The sequence below is a fragment of the Eschrichtius robustus genome, chromosome 3 (genome assembly GCF_028021215.1).
Source record: "Eschrichtius robustus isolate mEscRob2 chromosome 3, mEscRob2.pri, whole genome shotgun sequence".
In the NCBI taxonomy this organism is placed as follows: domain Eukaryota; kingdom Metazoa; phylum Chordata; class Mammalia; order Artiodactyla; family Eschrichtiidae; genus Eschrichtius; species Eschrichtius robustus.
In genome coordinates this window covers 34179455-34195452 of record NC_090826.1, presented here as the reverse complement: position 1 = coordinate 34195452, position 15998 = coordinate 34179455, and the positions used below count along the sequence as shown (strand labels likewise).

General features: G+C 54.7%; 1 protein-coding gene across 4 annotated transcripts in view; it reads left to right on the top strand.

Moving 5' to 3' along the window:
- Positions 1-15998, top strand: part of HIVEP3 (HIVEP zinc finger 3) — a 495837-nt gene that overhangs the window by 352378 nt on the left and 127461 nt on the right. Inside the window, exon 1 of one of the 4 annotated variants that reach the window (XM_068539653.1) lies at positions 14011-14086. The exons of the other annotated variants lie outside the window; for them this stretch is intronic. The gene's annotated coding sequence lies outside the window, so the exon portion shown is untranslated. Of the gene's footprint in view, positions 1-14010; positions 14087-15998 lie in introns of those variants that run through there. 4 annotated transcript variants of the gene reach the window in all.

Sequence of the window (15998 nt, the reverse complement as noted above, 5' to 3'; positions counted from 1 at the left end):
GAAAGAGCTGAGTCGATAATGTGATACAAAAATGGGAGTCATTCTGTATGGGCACACCCTTTCAACCTTGCAGATTGGGAAACTGAGGCTCAGAAGCATTATGTGACCTTGTCACACTCTGACAGTGAATTTCTGAGACACCCGAGGCTGGAATCTGCGTCCCCTGTTCTTCCACCTCACCCGGCTCGGGGAAGAGATTGAGGTCACAGTGACCCTCTCACCATCTTCTGCCTCACGCAGGGCCTCTCAGAGAGTGCTGGGAAAACTTGCGGGCCAGCAGCTACTGTGGCAGGTTCTGGGGATTCAGTGGTGAGCAGAGTACACACGTTACCCTAACCATGGCACTTGTATTTCAGTGAGGGAGTTGGTTATCAGACAAAAAACTTACACAAATAAAAAGGAGTTACAAATGTTGATACTTGTTGGGCTCTAAAGACGAAGCTTGTGGTGCTGAGTGAGTGTGTCCAGGGTGTGAGAGTACACAGGTACACAGAGAGTATGCAGAGAAGTTGTACACCAGTACACAGGGATCAAGGAGAGCTTCCTTGGGGAGCTGACGTGCAAGTTGAAATTGCAAGTTTGGAGAGGAGTTAACTGGTAAGGAAGGGATATACAGGAAGAGCATTTCAGGCAACGGACACGGCATGTGCAAAGGCCCGGAGGCAGCGGAGACTGAAAGAATACCCCTGTGCCTCGAGTGGAGTGAGGAGGAGATGAGGCAGGAGAGGCAGGCAGGGCTGCTGAAGGAGGCCTTGAAGACCACACAAAGAAATTTGGTCTTTGTCTAAAGAGCAGAAGGGAGCCATTGAGAAGATTTAAGCAGGACAGGCCTGGGGCTCATGGGGGGCGGGTGTGGCTTAAAGCCTGGAGTAGAGAATATTTGGGGTGTTGGTGGGAGAACAGGGATGCCTGTGGGAGGATGGGTTCTGTAAATAAGCCAACGGAAGGCCTCAGGGGGGCCTTCTAGGCTACTCATGCCCAGAACTGTAAGATCTCTGTGTGCTTAAAAATTGGATACAGAGGATGGGACCTCTGGTGGAGGGAGGGGGAGTCTTTGTTCTTTTCCAATAAGAGCAGATTAAAAATGAGCTGTTTTCTTTACCAGCTCCCTTCTGGGTTTTTCACCTGCCAGGGGGTGTACACTGGGAATCTCCAGGAGGTCTGTGTAATAATCAGTGTTTTCCCAACATATTTGACCATAAGAAACGCTGAGGGCAAAGGCAGTCCCCAAAGTACTTGAAAAGTGACTCATCTGATCCCAATATGAGGACACTGTCCTGGCAGCCTGTGGCCAGGTCAGCTTGGGATGAGACCAGATATAAGAGGAGAGGTCCTGGGTACAGGAGAGTGAGGAAGCTGCAGAGCTGAAAGTCACTCCCTCTCTGCCCCATCCTTGTGCCCTTTCTCCTTTTCTCCCTGGTGCCTGCCCTGAGAATTTATTCCATGTCCTCAGAGTATCCCAAGCTTAAAATCAGCACCCCGAGAGGTCGGAACAGGCTGTAAGCATGCGTCTCATTGACCAGGATAAAGTGTCACCAGGATAAATACATCAGTGTGAAGGCCTTCACTTGTGTCCACAAAACAATGGTGTGAGTGAGGGACGGAGGAAAGAGAAGGGGCGGGGATGCCTCCTTCCTCTCCACCCATTGATTTGTTTAATGGTCATCTAACAAACATGAGGCTCGAGACTGGACACAGGGGCCTGGCCGTGCATGAGACAGACTCGGTGCCAGCCCTCCTGACTGGGCTGGGCTTGTGTCTGTGTGGCATTTAATTCTCCTGACAAACCTGCTTCTGGTTAAGCCCTGGCCACTGTTGGGGAGGCTTGACCCCAGCTGGCAGGGTTTAGGACAAGAGCTCTAGCCTGGTGTCGGAGAGGCCTGGGTTAGGAATGCAGCGGTGTTCTCTTGGGAGCGTTACCTAGGCTCTCTGCACCTGTGTGTCCTTCTCTGCAGAAGAAAGGCAACTCCACCTTCTGCATATGCTGGGTGAAGGTCCAGGGAGATGCCACACTCTTGGCATCCAGCGTGACACCCGGCATGCAGTGGCTTTCCTTCTCGTCCTCTCTCTTCCCGCCCAGGACCAGACCGAGCAATTGCTGATGGTCTAATTTTTCCCCACCTGAGCATTACAGACCCTCTCCCCCCAGCTCAACACCACGTGCAATTTAGAGTCACAACCAAACCTGATTTATTTGTATTTGGGGAGTCCCCCCAAAACACTCTTCAACTTTGAGCAGCTGACACAATCCAGGGCTTTCGTAACTTTCAGAGTTAAACTGGACACAGGCTCACGTTTTTGGTTTGCTTTAAGCAGTGAGGTACAGTGGGACCAGCACTGGGTGTGTGACAAGGAAATCCAGGCTGCAGTCTGCTTTCCTGCCTGCCAGCTGTGCAGAGCGCCCAGCCCTTCCGAGCCTCGGTTTCCCCTCCTGTGGAGTGGGGGTGATCAATCCTTCCTAGCCAGGTGGCTGGGAGAATTGAGGGAGGTACAGAAGCAATTACGAACGGAAAGTGGAGCTGCATTTCAGAGCGTCTGCCTCCCCAGAGCTTCACAGTGTCTTCTCTGAAAGTACTTAGTTTCCCTCTTGGGAAACTGGCATCCCCAGTACCTCCTGCCACCTGTGGCCACCCATCTGGTCTCTGGGAGACCCCAGCCGTTCCTGACCCAGCTGTTTGGCTCTAACTGTCCTGTGGTTAGAACATCAGGCTGGCTGTTCTGGGAAGCCTCTTTCTCAGGCTGGGTCTCTAGGGCGGGAGCTGAGCCCTGTTTGGTGGGGAGAAGACAGAGGCTGGGGAGGGGCGGGGCTGGGGGAGGGCCAGCTGGGGTAGAAGTTAGGTGAATGCTGTGTCTTGTTTTTCAAATAACTCCCGGTCCACAAAGCTAAAAATGTGGTTTAGCCTTACGTATTTTGTGTGTGTGTGTGTGTGTGTGTGTGTGTGTGTGTGTGTTCCCAGTACATTTCCTTCTAATTTTTAAAACCATACGTAACGTCAGGGACATTTAATCCATATGGTTCTGATTCCTTAACACTTAAATCATCCAAATGTTGTTTTGTAGGATATATTTGCAAATCTCTTTACATAAGCTCTTAACTCCTGCTTTCTCAAGGGCATCGAGGTAAGATCTCTGGGAGAGGCTTCCTTTAATGCCGGTTTTCCACTCTCCACCCAAGTTGGCCAGAGGTCTTGTGACCGCCTGTGCTCCGGGCACCAGCTGCCCAGGCCCTGCCCTCAGGGCTGGAGGGAGGCTGGTGGCAGAGGAAGAAGGACAGACTGGGGTCCGTCCACCCCCCTACCACCACTTCCTGGCTGTGTGATCAGCCTCTAGTTCACCACATCAAACCCTTTTTTTCCTCACCTGTGAAAAGGGATAAATAATCACCATCTGAAAGGGTTGTTAAGAGGAATTAGACAAGGATGCCAGTAGAGCGCCTGTAGCCTGGAGATCAGGGTTTGCCGTCCCCTGTGCCACAGCGCAGGGCTGAGGTGAGAGCAGGCCAGGTCGGACTGCAGGGTCCTTCTGGAGGAATCTTAGATGGCAGTGCCAGGTGGAGAAGCCAAGTCCAGAGAAGCAAAAGGGGATCCTGCCCATGGGAACTGGGGATTGAGGCGAGGACGGAGCAGTGACTGCAGTGGCCCGGGCACGGGAGGTAAATGGCCTGATGCGTGGAAATGCGCAGCCCAGCACTCAGGTGGGAGTCTGGGAGGCAAGTGGGCACCCCCAGCATACCCTCCGTTTGGTGTGACGAGGGGTAGGGGGTAAGGCCACACAGGACCAGGCAGGCTATGGAGGGAGGGGACAAGGAAGGCGGCCCTCCCACTTTTAAGGGCCTGGGTTTCACACCTGGAAGCCACCCACACTCATCTGTCGGAGCACAGGCTCCAAAGACCCCCTTCACGGGCTCTCTCACCTGCAGCCACCAGCCCAGTTCCTCAGCCTAGAGTTCGGCCCTGTGTCCCCAACACACCTAAAATCCCTACTTTCCCCTCCCTCCCTCCCTCAGGCCATTCCCAAACATTCAATGCTCTTTCAAGCTTTTGTTTCTTCACCTGTTTCCCCTCCTTGGGTGGCCTTTTCCACTGATAAACACCTACCCACTCTTCAAAGTCCAACTCAAAAGTCACCTTCTCTGAGAAGCCTTTCTGGGAAGACTTGCCAACAGTGGCACCTTCCTTAGTGCCGTCCCTAGTCTTGGTCTTACTGGGCTGTACTTACTTGGGATGAACTCTTCAGGACCTGTGCTGGGAGCTGCGGGCAGAAGGATGGCGAGGAGTCCCCAGGAGGTCCTCCTGTTCAGGTGGAAGCAGACCCATGCTTAACCCACCCACTGGGAAGAATGGAAATCAAAGATGGCACCTGCAGGAATCCGTGGCTGTGGGCACGAGATGGGAGACCAGGAAGGGGGACCCAGATGTCCTGGTGTAGCATAGCTCCTGGGGGGCCTCCCCATGGCAAGGGCCCGTTGGCCAGCTCTGATCTGGACGCCACCAGTGCCTGTACCCATAGAACAGAATTTGTTTCTCTGGCAATTCCAGACGGAGCAAATCCCAGACAGAGCTGAGTCTCTGGGACAGAAGAGCAGATGCTCAGTCTAAAATTAGGCTACTGAGTGCGACTCCATCTAGGCTGAGGGAAAGGATCTGCTTCTTACATCTGTCATTGTGTAGTGGAGGCAAAGCAGAGCCCCTGCCTCCCTGTTGAGGCTGAGTGGCAAAGTGACAGCCAGCCAGGGGGCCAGCACTCTACAGTCTACCTGGAGTGCTTTCCTGCCCCTTATCATGTTGACTCCTCACAAATCCCCTGAGAGGGGCATGTCCCCAGGGAGCTACCCCCCCACCCCCCGCTTCCCCAAACAGCTCTTAGGAGCGGGGTCTGACTTTGGCTTTGAACACATCCCCTAGGAGGTTAGATAACCTGTCCAGTATCCTCTCCACCAGTGGGGGTCCAAGCTGCTCTGGAACCTAACCTCAAATTCCAGCAGCAAGAAGACAGGCCCATAGGAATTATGCAGGTAAAAGCCAGGAGGTGTCTGGCTGAAGCTGAGGAAGATGGTAATCAAGAAAAATCTCTTCCTGCCCTCTTCTTTGTCTGTTGTTCCTTCCTCCGTACAGGCATCCTCAGACTCTTTCACTGCCTGCCCAAGCTGGATCTCTGGGAAGAGTGGTAACCATTGGAGGCCTGCTGTGGGGTCCCAGCCCCCAACCATAGCCTTTATTTCTCCTAAAGCTACAGTTCTCACAATGGCCTACAAGGCCCCAAGTAATATGCCTGACACACTCACCTCAGGGCTTTTGCACTGGCTGTTCTCTTTGCCTATATAGGTCTTCCCCCCAGTATCTACAGGACTCAATCTTCACCTGCTTCAAATCGTTGCTCAAATGCCACCTTCTCAATGAGGCTTATTCTAACTATCCTATTTAAATTTGTGACCCACCTCCCACCCCTGCATACCTGATTTCCCTACTCTGTTCTACCTTGTACTTTCCATTGTATATACTTCCTGCTAACATGTTATATAATTCACTTATTTATTCAGTTTCTTTATTGTCTGGCTCTTCCTTCTAGAATGTAAACTCTACGGGGGGACGGCTTTTTGTCCATTTTGCCCACTAAGGTACTTACTCTAAGTCCCCAGAATAAGACCCAGCCTGTAGTAGGTGTTCACTGAACATCTGTTAGAGGATGCATGTGTTCAGGTGAGGCGGCGACACCTGGGCCCGGGGCTGCATCCTTCCTTGGCCCCTCTGCCATCGGGACTGCTTCTAGGTCCTCTCTGGGCCTCCATTTGCTCATCTGGCAACTGGGGCTGACAATCCCTTTCCTGCCTCTTGCAGAGCCTTGGAGAGGACATGAAGGTACAGGTGTGATTGTGCCTAAATCTAGAAAGGGCTACCCAAATAAGTGTGAGGTGTCTATTTTGTTCAGCTAGCACATTGAGCACCCACTGAGTGCTAGGCCCATACTCAGTGCTGGGGGTCCCCAGAGGAGTGACAGCGTGTGTCCATCTGCAAAGAGGCTCTCCCAGGTGAGCGGAGCCAACTCCAGATGTGAGGAGGTAGGAAATGCTCATTTATTGGAGAGTTGCTGGACAAAAGAGAAGCCAAATAAGGAACGTGGGACCCTCCTGAGATCTGGGGAATTTATACCTTCACCTTCTGTATTAGTTGGGGTTCTCTAGAGAATCAGAACATAGGATACACACACACACACACACACACACACACACACACACACACACATATATCAGAAATAGTATATATATATATGTATATATATGTATATTGTACATGCATGCACGAGAGAGAGAGAGAGAGAGACTGAGACTTATTACAAGGCTTGACTCGTGTAATTACGGATGCTGAGAAGTCCCAAGACCTACCGTTGGCAAGCAGGAGACCCAGGCTTGCCGCTCGTGTAAATTCCAGTCTGAAAGCTAGCAGTCTGGAGACTCAGAAAGGGCTGATGTTTCAGTCCGAGTCCAAAGCCTAGAAGAAGCCAGTGTCCCAGCTCAGTCAGGCTGAGGAGTTCCCGCTTCCTCAGCCTCATTGTTCTATTCAGGTCTTCAGTGGATTGGATGAGGACCCCCACATTGGGGAGAGCAATCCGCTTCACCCAGTCTAACGATTTGAATGTTAATCTCATCCAGAAACACCCTCACAGACACACCCAGAGTAATGTTTGGCCAAATTCTGGGCACCACATGGTCATGTCAATCTGCCACATAAAATTACCCGTTATCCCCTCCTCCCCACTCCCAGATTCCTCTTGACTCTTCACCTCCAAGCTCAGAACCGGCCACCAAATCCATGTGCCCACCTTTCCCTCCCCAGGTCTCCGGCTCTTCCAACCTGCCACCCTTGGAGACATTGCCTCTGCTCCCAACCTCCCCTGAGCCAGCCCCTTCTAAGTGGTACACCAGTTGCCCCAGGATGCTTGCTGGGATTCTCATCCAGTCAGATTCAGGGTGGAGTTGAAGGGGCAGGTTGCACAAAATCAGCAGGAAGGCCTGGGGGAGACAAGACCCAGAGGGCTGGTTTTCAGGCTGGAAGGAACATGGCTGTGTTAAGGGCCTGGAGCTCCTGAGGGATCCATGGGGGCTCCATCTGTATCCCCAGCCAGAGTGGCAGATGCTTCCATGTTCCCCAGCTCTGGGACGTATGGGAGGAAGCCGTCCAGGTACTCTGTATGTCGAGCACCTACTAGGTGCCAGGCATAGACCCTCAGAGCTCTCCCAACCTAGTGGGGGCATCAGATACAAATATTTCACTATAATGGGATAGATGCTCTGATGATGTAGGCAAAGCAAGTTACAGGAACGTTGTGGGGAGGAGGCTTTTAATTCTACTGGGGTGGGGAGGCTGGTCAGGAAACAATAATAACACCAGAGTGTTCGAAGGAGAGGGAAGGGCGGATGGGGGGATAGGAGGAGAAGGAAGGGCATTCTTGGTAGAGGGAAAAGCATGAGCAAAGACATGGAATGTGAACATTCCTGTTGCATTTAGGGAACTAGTGAGTGATCTTGCCCAGGCCAGGCCCTCCTTGCAGGAGGACTCCAAGGCCAAAGGATGGAGGATTGGGGTTCTCACCACCTGCCCTGAGAGGTCAGAGAGGCTACAGAGGGAGGGAGCCTGAGCAGGGGTGGAGTGAGACCATTTCTAGATTTCTTTGCTGTTGTTAGATGGAGGCTCCAAAAGTTAGCTTTCACACCAGGCCCCACCCCTTCCCATACGCATGTCTCTTTGCCATCCCTTCTGCATCATCTGTTGCTTTTATTCACTGTTATTGTAGTTATTTTCTGAGTGTGCAAGTCCTCTCTGGAGCCAGACTGTCAGATGCACAGGCCCCGTCAGGCCTCATTGGTCTTGCCTGGGGACTCCTTCCTGACCGCCCCCTGCCCATCCCCAGTCTCTCGCCCTGGGCTGGCCACATGGGTGATAGCAATCACTGTTGGATAAAAGTCACGCAAGGGGAGACAGCTTTAAGGCCATCCCAGAACTTCCCTTTTCTTCCTGCTGCTCCCGAAACTTTTTCTTGTCAGACCTGTTACTGTTTTTCTTGTCTTAATGTTTATGGGGTCCGATTAAATTCTCATTTCCTCCCTTCCCTCACTTTATGAGCTATTGTCAAAGACTGAGTCTCATGTATCAAAGTACCCTCCAAAGACCTTGAGTGGAGGTGGTGGGAGGGGCTCCCTTTATTGAGCATCTACTACAGGCCAGCTGCTTGATACTCACAATGCACTGACTCCTTTAATTTTATCAGCTCTTATTTGATCTTCCTCATCCTTCCCTGACATGTGTTATCCTCCCCATTTTACAGCTGTGAAAACTGAGACTCAGGAGAGTTAAGCAGATAGTAAGGGTCAGAGCCAGGACCCGCACGCAGACTGCCTTAATCCAAGCCTTAGAAGCTGGTGCTCTCCTGCTGCACCTCCCATTGAAAGGCACGAAGCCATACGCAGAGTAAATAGTGCTTGTTATTGATGATCTTGCAAGTCGGCCCCTTGGCTTGGGGAAAACCTGTTCTCACAGCTGCCAGGGGGAGTGACTAATCTTCTGATTTCCTGGAACCAGAGGCCCCACCCTCCCCACCTGGGGTTCACTGGGCCCTGTGGGAGTCCCCAGAAACGCTGGTGAAAAGCCAGAGTGAGGCAGACGTGGTGTTCAGGCTGAGCCAAAGCCTCAGTCTAAAGTGTAGGAAAAAAGGATGCTTTTGTCATTTGGGGAAAACTAGTCAGTGGGCTGGAGGCCATGTGGCCTCTTGTAGTTGTTTACTGGACAGGACGGCCAGAGGCACAGAAGTCCGTCCTTAGTATGCTCTGAATACCTGTGACGTTCCTGGCAATGAGGAAGACGTGGCTGTGCATGGAGTTGAAGAAACTAAAGGGGCGACAGATAGATGAATGAAGTGACTGCACATAGTGGGGCACAAGCCTGGACATCCGTACCAAACGGTGGAGGTTCACAGAGAAGGAAGCAGCCAATGCCACCCAGGGGACCAGGGAGGCTTTCACAGGGGAAGTGGCCTCTGAGCTGACCTGGAAGGCTGAATGGGAGCCGGCCAAGCAATATGAGTAAGGGGAACAGTACAGGGGACTAAATATGCAAAATGCACTCAGCAGGTTCAGAAACAGTGAGCAGTTCTGCACGGTGGGAGCGTGGGGTGGTGCAGAGAGAGGGAGGCTTGGGCAGGTGAACTGAGGCTGTTAAAAGAGGCACTAATAGACAGGGTAATTTAGCTGGGCAGGCACCCACTTGAATTTGTCTTAGGGAGTTTCGCCTATGTGGAGAATGGATGGGAGGGGGAGATGGGCAGGGGGATCAGGGAAAAGGCTGTTGTAACTGGGTGATGATGGTGGCCTAGACTGGGGCAGCAGGAATGGAGAAGGGATTCTGGCTCAGTCTTGGGATGATGGGCGCCTCCATTAATGAAGATAAACAATATAGGAGGAGCAGGATTCTGGATCACAATATGGGAACAAAGTAACAGTTGCTACCGTTTATTGAGCACCTACTAGGTGCCGGGTGCTCCATCAAGGGCTCTATTTCAGTTTCTTGTCAAATCTTCACAGCAGCCCTTTAAGATGAGGAAGTCAAGGTCACCAACATCATGTAAACATGCCCAAGGTCACACAGTAAGTGGGGCTGGGAACTGAAGTCAGGTCCTTGTGGCTCCAAGGCCCATGCTGTTACCCACAGCATCAGATGAAGGATGAGTGAGTGCCTGACTGAGTCAGGAAGCTGGAAACACAGCCCTCAGGCTGGGGAGAGAGGTTGGGACTGAGTCCACCGGCAGCCCAGGAGGTGTTCTCCATAAACTGTAAGAGTCCCTAGTTCTCTGTCCCAGGAGAGAGATGGCTACCTCTGTGAGAAGTGAGGACCGATGTAACAGATCTGTCAAGAGAGCACAAACCACACACACACACACACACACACACACACACACACACATCGACAAACAGAAAAACACCACAAAGCATCTGAATCCAGGAAATCATAGCCATGGGGTCAGGAGGGTGGAGAGAGGGTGGCTGGTAAGTAAGTGCAAGACCCAAACATAAATTCCCTGGAGACTCTACTGGGTGAGTTGCTCAGCCCCACCTTGAAAGCTCTCCCAAGGCCACTATGGCAGTCCCCAGCCCTTAGAAACCACGGTGTATTCCAAAACTGTATCTGTAATTTGGTTGTTAGGAGTTGGAAACAAAATTTCACAGAGAGACAGCATCCTAGATGACAGATCAGATGCCAACCATCTCCCCTGCTCCAATCTCTTTTAGTCTGTAAATTCTCTACAGCATGATGTTGGCTTCACAGCAGAACCAAGCCCAGTGCGCGCGTGCGCGCATGCGCGCGCGCGCGCGCGTGCGTGCGTGCGTGCGTGTGTGCAGTGTTTCCATGGAAACAAGCATTCAGCAATCTAGCCGGGACACCTGGACCACAATCTCCCTGAATTGTAGCCCCAGAAGTAGAATGAATCTTATCTCTCACCTCGTGTGCCCCTGCCCTGCCCCAAGCTTGGCAAACAGCACTGTAGCACTTAGCAAGTTGCACTGGGATGATCTGTTTACCTGCCAGTCTCCATCCTTGGATAGAGCTCCTAGAACACAGGTTTGTGTGTTGCACGTTCCCAGAACAGGGAAGGAGCCTGATTCATGTTTGAAGAATGAAGGAATGTGGGAAAGCCCCCAGGGCCAAGCTCTGGGAATTTCTCAAGACCTGGCCCAGTTATACGCAGGGAAAGGGCTGATAGGAAGGAACTGGCACCTGGCACCACCTGCCTTCTCACCTGGGGCCCATCCAGCTGCAGGATGGGAAAGGTGCCTGGGGCCCCAGGGTAGGGGTGGTGGCGGCTCACGGAACAGAGTTGGGCTCAGGCTTCTAGCCTTGAAGCAAGGCTGCCTGCCTCCATCCTGTGTCCCTGAGCTCTGAGTCTGCAGTCCTGAAGACCTTCTAGCCTCCAGTGAGAATTGGCACCAGAATTGGGATGGGGGCTGAGTCTCAAGACAGAGGACAAGGAGCTTTGGTTGTAGGAGGAGCTGAGTGAAGGCTTCTGGGCTGACACTCCTGGCCTGGAGGATGGCCACAGCTGGATGGGAAGTGCAGCTTGAGGGGTAAATACCAGGATCTTTGCAGGGTTCCAGAAAATCCAGAGTGACTATGTCTGGCACAATGAAGGTGCTTGATAAAACACACTTTCCTCATGCCTTCCCTGCTACTTTGCTATAGAAGGGAAGTATGGACTGTATGTTTGGGGGTTGGGATGGGAATGTCCCAGGCTGCCTAGATGGGGCTTCACAGGAGTTTGCTAAGGGAAAGGAGGGGGAAGACAAATCCCAAGCCACAGAAAGTTGAAACAAAGGAGCGGTCCAAGGAAAGGGCCTTGGCAGGGCAGCCTCTGCAGGGCTGGCACATTGGCCCAGCTTCCTGAGCATCCATTCCAGTCTGGCTGAGAACCCACCTTCCACCACAGCCCCTAGCCAGGGCCCCTGGAACCTCAGGTACAGCTCTAAATTGGATCACTCTGCCCCTCCTATGGTTAGCTTGTCTCTTGATTTGCCCCCCTGGATCATTCGTTCACTTAACAAACATTTGTAAACTTCTCAGTCTTGGCAGGAGAGAAGAACCAAGATGGAAATATCCTGGCAGCTTCCAGTCTGGAAAGAGGGGAGACCTCTCCCAGCTGACTGAAACTTGGGGTGATGGGTACGTCTCTAGAGGCAGGAACCATTGAGTTGCCTGTGACAACATAAGAGGGTGACTGAATCCATTAGGAGTTTTCCAGTGGGGCAGGGCCAGCCTTCAAGGCTAGGAGAGGGTCCTCATCCTGGGGCAAGAACAAGGCTGTCATCTAAGCCTTTGTGCAAATCACAAAATGTCACCCCTCTGGGCATATGAATTATAACAAGACACCCACTTGCTCCCACCTGGAGCTGCTCCCAGCCAGGAACAGTAAGCAGGGCAGAGAGGGCAGGGCAGGAGTGGAGTGAGTGGCAGGGTCCTATCCCACGGGGTACCCTGTCTCACTTGCCCTAATTAAGAGAGAGACTTATGTCAAGGGCAGGCTTGATTCAGGGTGTGAAGGACGCAGGAAGGGTAGAGAGGGCATTTCAGACAGAGGAAAGTCTGTGCAAAGACCCCCAAAAACGAGAGCTGGTGGAAGGTTGGAGAGAGTGCTGGCAAAGGATGCAGAGGGCTGAGCTGCAGGAGATGCAGCTGGTCGATGGGGCCTTTGTCAGAAAGGGGATGACCCAATTAGAGCTGGGATTGAGAGCTGGGAGCTGATGGAAGATGGGGGGTACTGGGCTGGTGGTGATCAACAGAACAGCTGGGAGCCTTGGCAACCAGCCAGCGGGTGTGCAATTGTGTACGTGAGTGTGCAGGCCCAGTGAGTGTCCAGCTGCGATCACACCTCCCTCCACCCCCTGCAGGCCCTGGAGCTGTGGTTCCCTCCCCAGGGCACCTAGGAGTGCAGTTCCCCTTTGGAAGTCGGGGTTTCTCCATTAAAGCTGGTGGTCCGGGAGGGGTTTGTTTGCTCTAACCTGGCTTTGGAGGGAAGGTGGAGGCTCTGCCAGAAGCTGTTGTATGGAGAAGGCACAGAAATCCCCGGGGCCACTAGCCCCTGGCCTAGATGGCCTCTGGCCAGGGGGAGTCTAGATGGCCTCTGGCCAGAGGGAGCCTACTCCTGTGACTGGCAGGGCCTTGAATTTGAGGCCATCACTTTGGAGCCAGAGGAAGCCTGGGGCCTCCGAGGCCTTTGTGGAAGCCCTGGTCAGCTTAGTGGTCAGTCACCCTGTGGGTACTTGAACTTCTGTGACCTGGAGAGGGAGTGCCTCCTTCAGCTGGCACCCTGGGCACTCAGCTTGCCTCACTCTCGTCCTGACTTTGGCCCCAGGCCCCAGAACCTCCTGACGTTGTTCCCAGCCAGCAGAGGCCAGGCCTGGCGTTAGCCAGGGTCAGCCCCTGTCCAGCAGAGAGTTGACCTCGGGTGAATCACCTGACAAGTCAGAACCTCAGGGTGCCGCATCTGTAAAATACACATCCTGGTGAGGTCTCCAGGCCCCGGCCGTTCGCTCCCTCGGGAAGCAGCCCCGTGGGGGTCCCAGCTGGGAGCTGGCCAAAGCGGGGACCAATGTGCTCAGGTCCCAAACCCTGGGATCCGGTAGCTTCTGGCAAAGTTTGGCCGTTGGGGAGCCCCGGGGTGGCCCCACCCACACCCTGAGGCTGGAGCCCAGGGAGCCCGGCCAGGCCTGCCCCGCCCAGCGCTCCTGAAGGTATATTCCCGCCTTGGGAGGCGCGGGCTTCCCGGAGCGGGGCTGGCACACGAGAGCAAGGCGGGGACCGCGCACTGTGGGAACGACGATGGACGCCCGCCGGGCCGGCTGCTGCAGAGTAGGGGCCCCGCGCGGCGGCGGCGGCGGCGGCGGCGGCGGCAGCGACCGGGGCTTCCCTGACTGCCCTTCCCGGAGGGCCCGGGAGGAAATGACAGCGCGGGAGCCGGGGCGGGCGCGGAGGGAGGGGCGGCGCCCGGAGTGACACGGCCTGTCACCGCGGAGGCCGCCTCGCAGACCCTCCCTGCGGCCTCCGGGAGCCGGGGATTCCCCAGACGCAGACCCTCCCCGGCGGCCGCCCGCCCGCCGGGACCCGGCCGCCCGGGGACCCCAAGCGGCGGGCAGCGAAGCCGGGCACGCCGGGGCCGAGCCGGCCGGAGAGGCGCCCCGCGCGGGCGCCGGGGTCCCCCGGGCTCGGCGACAGGAAACTCTGGGGAGTGAATGGAAAGAAGTGGGTGGTCCTGCCCCTGCGACTTCCCCTGACATCACTGCCCAAATAAGGAGCTTCCAAGCGGCCGCGGGGCGGCCCAGAGCCGCGCCCGCCGCCGGCGCCCGCCCGCCAGCCCGCCCCGCGCCCACCCCGCGCCGCGTGGGCCGCCAGCGAGCGCCCCGGGCACCGCCGGGCGGAGCCGAGCCGGGCGGAGCCGAGCGAGCGGGCGCTGCTGAGCCGCGCGGAGGCAGGGCGCGCAGCCCAGCGCAGCCCAGACCAGCCCGGCGCAGCCCAGCCCGGAGCCGCGGAGTCGCGGCCGCCCGCAGGTAAGCAGGGAGCGCCAGCGCCCCGCGCCCCGCCGCGGCCTGGCAGCAGGGAGCCGGCGCCGCCAAGCGTGCCAGCAGCCCTGCCGGCCGGCAGCGGGATCACCCTTCGGAGCGCGGCGGGTGGGAGAGGGCTGGGCGCGGGCGCGCGTGCAGGAGCGCGTCGGGCCAACTCCCCGGACCTCCGGACCTCCGGGACTCCTCCGCAGCCTGGGGTTGCCTGGTGCACGCGCTCTCCGCCTGCGTTTCCCAGACGCTACTTCTGTCACCGCCCCGGGGTGACACCAGCGTTCCCGCGTTCACACTTCTCTCGCACACTCGTGCCTGGTACAGGCTCACTCGGCCCCTGTGCCCCGAGCAGACCCGCACCCCGCCGCGCCTCCTGGGCCTCGCACTGCCGGACAAGGCGGGACAAAGCACCCCGGTGGGAACTGCCGAATGACTTTGGCAGCCCTAGCCACGCTTCCCCCTGGAGGCGGTGGCAGTTTCAGACTGTCACAGCAGACCGGCCTTGGGCTCCTCGGGCTTACTGGGAGTGAGTTAAACTAGCATTGATCTGGCTCCTCTTGCGCCCTTGCAGAGTGGCACCTGGCACCGGGGATATTGCCGAGGGGGATGTACCTGGCATGGTCAGGAGGGTGTGGCGACTGGCAGGGAGCTAGTCCCGGCCTCCCAGCCTGGGTGTTTCCAGAGCGCCTCTCACTCCATGGGCATTTCTCTGAGCACCCTCCCCTCCCCTCTCAACCAGTGCAGGCTGCCTGGGATCCCGGACAGCAGTGGTGGCTGCTGCAGAACAGGTGCAGGTGTGTCCGCCTCGACATCTGGCAGGGGGCTCTGTGAAGTGGCTACAGTTGCTTATCTGTAAAATATAGTATGTCGTTATTGACGACTTGATCAAGGTCATAGGGAAAAATGATAAAGGCAAGTAATGGGTCCATCATTTAGTGGCTCTGGGCAGATTCCTTAATATCTTTCGGGCTGCATTTTATCATCTGGAACATGGGGATGAGGGTCCTCAGAGGAATGTTGTCAGGGAAAATTGAGATCATATAAGTGAAAATGTTCTGTAGATATAGAGCCCTGTGCACATGCCAGTTCCTGTGGTTTGGATGATTCTGGGCTGGTATCTGCCATGGCTCTGCTCTGTGATTTAGGGAGACTGAATGCCACTTCTGTTCTGTCATCTGCAAGAAAGGGGGCATTAACAAGTGTCCCGTGTGCCTGCTAGCAGATTCCCCAAAGTATGTTCTGTGAAACATTAGTTCTCAAAGCTGTGCCACGAGTAAGATTTCCCTATCCTAGTAAGTCTGGCAAATTCTGCAAGCTCTCTCTAACCCTTCTGGCCAATCATAATCCATATTGGCAAATTAAAGGCTTTGAGAAGTACTGCAATTAAAAAAAAACCCGTTTAACATTGTCAAACCCGGCATTTCCCTGGTTGACCCTGTAGCCCTTTTCGGGTTACACATGCTTGTTCTCCCAGGAAACAGTGCTTCTGGAGCTACCAATAGACATGATGTGGTGTCATCCAGTTGCTAAGTTCTACTTGCCTTCTTGAATGAAGAGTAAGCAGAGGCCCAGAGGAGTTGAGTTCCTTATCTGAGATCACAGCTAAACAGTGGGCCAAGATCACCCGGTAGTTAGTGGTAAAGCAGGGACCAGAACCCAGACTCCTCATCCAGTGCTCTCATCCCATTCGGTTACATCCAGAAGTTGACAGTTCTCTTCTGCTGCTTTATGTGGACACCCTGCAGAATACATTTGGCAAACATAAAGATTTAAATGGATTCAATGATGATCAGGTACCTACTATGCGTCATTTGTTGGGGGCGGAGGGAGACTTTAGTATGTAAAGTTCTACCAGATGTGGAGGTTGTGGTGAAGAGTAATGGCACCAGAGTCCACACACACACAC